The 6295-nt window shown below is 33.5% G+C and overlaps 1 long non-coding RNA gene across 1 annotated transcript in view; it reads right to left on the bottom strand.

Moving 5' to 3' along the window:
• Window positions 1-2083: 2083 nt before the first annotated feature.
• Window positions 2084-6295, bottom strand: part of LOC108448226 — a 9562-nt gene continuing 5350 nt past the window's right edge. Inside the window, exon 2 of the long non-coding RNA XR_001864043.1 lies at window positions 2084-4076. This is a non-coding gene — a long non-coding RNA (uncharacterized LOC108448226). The remainder of the gene's footprint in view (window positions 4077-6295) is intronic.

The raw sequence follows: 6295 nt of genomic DNA, 5'->3' as shown, positions 1-6295 counted from the left end.
AGGAAGCACCCGGCTTGCTGCTTTCCAGTCAGCTTTTGGCCAGTTTTTCCAGTTCCTTGTTCACCGGAGAGAGGCTGAGAGTTGAACTTTTCCTTCTCTGGAATCTCGGATTTTCTCCCTTTTCTACTGGACTGCTTGATTGCTGTAACATCAGAGCACATCAGGAGGACTTTCCACCGGGCACAGAGGGCCTGGCCCCGGCCCAAGCCCCAGCTCCGAGGAGACCAAAGGGAGGACTCGAACACTTTCCTAGGTTTTTCCTCTACAGCGAAAGATTTTACCATTTAACATTATTTTCCTTTCCCGTGTGTTTGTTAAATAAATAGTTTTATCTTCTTCACTTTCCTTCGAGGAAAATTTTTTTTTTCCCTGAACCTGGTGGGGGGGAGGCGTGGTAGTGCCTTCTCTCAGAGGATATATTTCTAAATTTGGCCAAACTGGAACACCAGCAAAGAGCACTATCCTCACTCTAGAATATATATTGCATTAGATGTTAAATCTATGTTTGAACCTTGCTTTAAAAATACTTAACATAGTGAAGAACGCAGGACAGTTAAATTGCTAAGAGATTTTGAGTCAAATATATCAACATAATTTTATAAGTAAGAATTTTTAAGATATTGTTAAGTACTACATTCCAAAATCCCCAGATATCCAACTTTTAGTAGGCTGTACTCCATTTTATTTTCCAAAATATAAGCATATGGTGCATTTAAAATTATTTAATTGCCTACAGTGGTATTCTTATTACTAAGTATGTGCACTATTTATCTTAAATATATTCTAAGCAATCATTATCATATACTAAAACCCAATAAATTGTAAATATTACACAAAATAAAGATTTTATTCTATTCCTAAATGCATCCTGATTACAAAATAATTACCGGTTGGTAACAAATATCTAATTTAGTGTTTAGTTGTATTATAGGCTAAAGTAAAGGCATATAAGGGATATGGGGCCACATTCCTTGACAGAAAGGTTCCAGAGAATTGTTTGATCATTCTTCGTGATGCATAAAATATGTCACAGCTGTACTATAAAAGATATCAGCCATCAGCTAAGGCTGTCATTTGCCCTTGCTGGATTGTATTGGAAAAACACAGTGTTTCTGCCTTGTACTTGTGTGGGATTATTGCTGGAGAAAACACAACCTATTTAGTCTACGTACATATTACCATAACCCTGCTCTATTTCAAAAGAAAGTAGTCATAAAATAAACATGGTAAAGAGAATAGATCTGGTTGATATTTTGTTTCAACATACACCCATTTCATACGTTATAAGTTGTGAATATGTTAAGTACTGGTCTACATTAAAGCTAGGTTCTACAAAAGGATTGCATATTTCTCTGGGGACTAGTTCATTTCATTTGATTTCTGTTATGCACACATCTTATTTTAGTTCAAAATCTAAGCCCGTGTCACAAATAATATGTATAACAAAAGAACAATGGCAGTAAAAAAAGACCAAAATGTATAAACATTTACTGTATTTTCCATTAACTCACAGAATTTTTAAAAAATGTATTTATTAAGGCATCCATACTACTAACACATTCACCAAAATACATAGAAACTATAACTGCTAGAATTTTAGTAGAATTTAAAGATTTTGTGTCCACTATGTTTGCCCATCAGGAAGCACCTTTATCAAAAATTAATACCTCATTGTTTATTGGGTAGAGAGGAAATTTCATACTCTAGCATAGCAAAAATTGCCTGTTAAAATAACCTTGGAGACTGGCCTTTGTGAACATTTATTAAATGTAGTATGGTCACATAAATTATAATAATTTAATATGGGAGATGTAGAAAGCACATCAAAACGTGTTGGGTAGACCAGTAGTTAAAGTTTATAACAGCTGTTGCATAAAACAGTATCTTTATTGAGATGTAGAGATAGATGTTATTCTCTTTTTCTAGTTTCATGTGTTTATAGTTTGGAGTAATGAGTTTAGTGTTGATGATTTGAGATTTTACTCTGGGGTCTTTTGGTGCTCAAAATTACTCTAATTTTCAGAATGAAACACTATCATTAGTTAAAAAAGCCACAAGAAAAACAGAAATGCAAGATAAGGAATATTATCAAAAAGGTAAATTTATTCAGATTCACATGAAATGATACATAAGCTGACAAATAACAATCACAGCTTTCAAAGCCATTAGAATCAATTTTACCTGTTGTGTAAATATCTTGGGGCTTTCAAAAACTTTTCAAACTTAAACAGACATATCTAAATGACAGTTTTAGCATTAGTTGCTCAGTAAGAAAATGAAAGTCATTATTTTTTTAATTGAGTTTGAAGAAACACTTTTCACAGAGAATTAACATGCGGCACAACAGACAAAATCGATTAAGGCCCGCCATCTGGCAGAAGTCTAGAAAAGTTGCTGCCATATGTTTTGACCAAGACTGCAAAATAAACTGTTTTATACTGTCAGCACCTCCAGTTCTGTTTTATAAATTACATTTGGTTTTATTATATATATGAAAAAGATTAGGAAAGGTTTCATCTATGACTGGCTGCTTAATTGGAAAACAGACGCTATATAAAATTTTAAAACAGGCACAGGGTGATTTGGGCTCAATTTGAAAGCTGTTTGACAGCTGTAAGTAACAAAAGTGCAAGGATTGCTATAAATTGTTTATTAGGCAGATCTTTAATTCTTAATAGGTTATATTCAAATCATTCTTCAAGATTCAACAATTGTAGCTTTTCTTTGACAATTACAGAAGAAAATGTACTACAAAATTCCTAGGCAGAGGGGAAGAATGTTCATGAAATTCATAGGTAGTATCAAGAAGTGGTGAAAAGGAAAAGAAAAAAAAAAACCATATCTTTTTCTTAAAAGGATATAGTTTCATAAAGAATAGATTTTAAAAATCAGTATATATGTATGTTTCTGTTGGAAAAATAACATCCCAGGTTCAAATGAAATTTAGGAATGTTAATCTCTTTTGCAGCTGCTATTTTTGTTTTATGGTATTTTTACAGCTGTTTTTAATTTCTTTTAAGAAATACTAAACCTTTCAGAGTATTCCCAAGTGAAACACCATGGTACAGATAATTGGTTTCATTGCAATTCAGATTATGAACATCATTTTTCAGTTGTTACTTTCAAACTATATACACAGCTAAATCTGTAAGCCATTTTCTTTATTTCAGCTACTTTCAAAAAGGGAGAAAATAGCATAAAGCATCACAAAGCCTTAAAGCCTTTGTGAGGATTTGTGATGCTTGAAAATATTTACTGTCTAAGGAGAAATGTTCATAATAAATGCAGAACTATCTTCTGAGATATTTATGTTTATATGAGATATAAATATGAGAAGAGATCAATTATTGGTGGCATAAGGCACTATAAATAGACCTCTCTATGCACCACAAAATCCCTTGTATTCTAAAGAGGTCCGTTCAAAGGGAATATGGGTAAAGAAGAATTTTAATTCAGTTTTGTATAAGTTTCATGACAACTACAACTGAAGAGCTGTTAATAAAATCCCAATGTTACCTTTCTCCTGTGCTTTTTGCACGTCACGTACTAGTTTGCTGTCAAAACTCTTGTAGGAAAAACAGGCTTTTTCTCCCACCCTTTCCCTCCCCTGAGCCTTTGGTTAATACAGGGGACAAAGTGCTAAGCAACACCTGGATATTTCTTTTTATCCTTATGTTCAACATGTGGTTCCACATTGTATTTACGACATATCCTCTAAGCCCTGAAGCAAATAAGCTTTTATTTTTCTTTATAGGCTTCTATCTATGTCATCACTGTAATATCAGTGTGCTTCATAAGGAGTAATGAATTTATTCTCAGAACACTCTTGTGAGATCTGGAAATACTTGAATGAATATTTACAATGATAGAATAGAGAGAGGCACTGAGAGGTGTAATAACATTTCAAGCAAAGCAGAAGCCCAGACTGCTCAATTTTAACCCATGACGTCTTTCACAAGACGGCTCTCACTTTTCCAGAGGATTCTAGGTCACTCAGGTTCATCAAAACTTGCCTTATTGTTGCTCAGTGAAGACCTAACTCATATTGATCTGAATTTGTACAGTTTGATTTTGACCTGAAATTAAATGGAGAACAAAAGTCAAATACCTATGTGATCAAATAATAAAGGACCTTATCAAAACATGTACACACAAGGAAGCCAAGTTCATGCTGCACGTGTAACTTCAACTTTGTCATTTCCAGACTCCAAGTGCTTCTCTTTTGTTGCACATTTCACTTAAGATTAGGGGTAGGAGGCAGTGTCAACATTAATATATTTGTAAAGAATACTTGACAAACATAGAAAATTGAAAATATTTTGGTTCTTGGCAAGCCAACATTGAAATTTTTATTCAATATATCTTTTATATATATCTCCTTGTATATTTACAAACAGTGAGGCAGAAAGGCTTATATCATTCCATATATATATATATCTTTCAAACCTTGCTTTCTTTCATATTCATCTCCACATAATTAAAAAAAAGAAAGAAAAGAAGGACATCTTCAGGCTTGGCTTTACTCCCTATAGACTGGCACTCCTTTTGGAACTCCTGTGAGCTACAGACACGTGCACAGAACCACAAAGAATATAAAGCAGACAGTTATGACACCAATTACAAAATTCACCATGAATTCATCTAAACCCTTAGCCTGGTTCACACATCAACACCAATTTCACTCCAGCACTAAGAGACATAGTAATTCTCTTAATTAGCAATGATATGTAACTGGCTAAGCCTGAGCTACCAGCGCAGTCTGGTGACTATGGTGGACCTGGTCCCTTAGACAAGGAAACAATGAAGGTAATATTCAACCTTGTAGAGTCAGATATTGAAGAAGTGCTCAACTTAGTAAGGTGATCAAGGTCCTGTGAGTCACCAGCCCCTAAAATAAAAGAATTGTTTAAAAAGGAGTGTTTCCCTTAGAAATTTGTAGGGTCAAAGTATTTACATGCAAGATAGAATGAGAGAAATATGGAAATTAATATACATTTTATGAAAGAATTAAGTATATAATGTGAGAAATTAGAATAGAAAATGTGGATTTTTTGCCAATCTTTTAATTATTGCAAAAAAGGTAATATATCACCCACATATTATGTGATATGTTTCAATATTTATAGCAATTACTTCTGGATCAAAATTCTCTTCAGACATACCAAAAGTATAACTTATAAATAGCCAAGATATTTTCAGGAAGAGGTTTGTTTTGTTTTTTCTTTCTTAAAGACAGACTCAATTTATAATTCACATTTTATCAGAAGAAACCCCATATCCATCATTGTTAAAAATAACACATACTTATTATACCTAAAGAAGATTACAGAATGGAGATATTGTGGGCATTTGTATTTTTTCTATCTTTTCACTTTTTGCTATTAACAACATTTGGCATATGGTGTTTCGTAATTTCTTTCACACAAGCAATCAGGTGGTGTTTCTTTTGTTTTATGAATGTTTGCCAGGGGAATAAGAGACTGAACTTTACTCTCACCCCCCCCAAAAATATGAACATATAAAAGAAATTACATGAAAACCACAAAAGCTTGCAGAATAACTCAAGGGGAAATCTCCTGTCTGACTGTTTTCCAATAACTTAACTGAATTTTAAAATATACTAGATTCAAAGGCACAATGTCCTTAGAATCAAACACTAAAGACTGCTCCATTCCTGAAATGATCAAATAGAAATTTATCAGGCAATACGTTTATAACATAAACAAAAAAACCCCAGAACAACAGCAAGAGTAATATGAGACAGAGAAAGGGGGAGAGAGAGAGAGACACCAAGAGAGAGACAGAGAGATTTGGTAAATTAAATGTCAAGGTAAATGGAAGGAAGATTTAAAGGAAAGTTAATTGCTGAAAGCAAATAAGATTTAGAAATTTACAATAGGATACTCAAGTGAATGATATATATGAAAAGGGACAGGTTTCAAAGCATCACTTGCCAGATTTATTCATTTTAATTGAAGTAGGGGATGACTACTTCGCGGAGCTCATCTATTTTATCAGGTACAATGGAAAATGTAAAGAAGAAATGTAGGGAACCACCTAAGATGAAGTTTGTTCACTTCAACCCGTTTTCTACTGCTCTCAAGCCACATCTTATGAGGGACCATGACAGGGCTTCTGAGGGTTGTGTTTTTTCCTAAGCACACAAAATGTTTCATATTCTAAGAAACATGTTCGTATTCACTGCTTCTTCAATTTTGTACTTCCTCCACAGACTGTACAAGAAAATAATATATTCTTCCTTACTGTACCTTAATACTTAGTACTACTCAGTAGT

This window comes from Corvus brachyrhynchos, unplaced genomic scaffold (genome assembly GCF_000691975.1).
Source record: "Corvus brachyrhynchos isolate BGI_N302 unplaced genomic scaffold, ASM69197v1 scaffold227, whole genome shotgun sequence".
NCBI classification, from domain to species: domain Eukaryota; kingdom Metazoa; phylum Chordata; class Aves; order Passeriformes; family Corvidae; genus Corvus; species Corvus brachyrhynchos.
The sequence above is the reverse complement of the archived record's forward strand: the minus strand, read 5'-3'. Positions and strand labels throughout refer to the sequence as shown.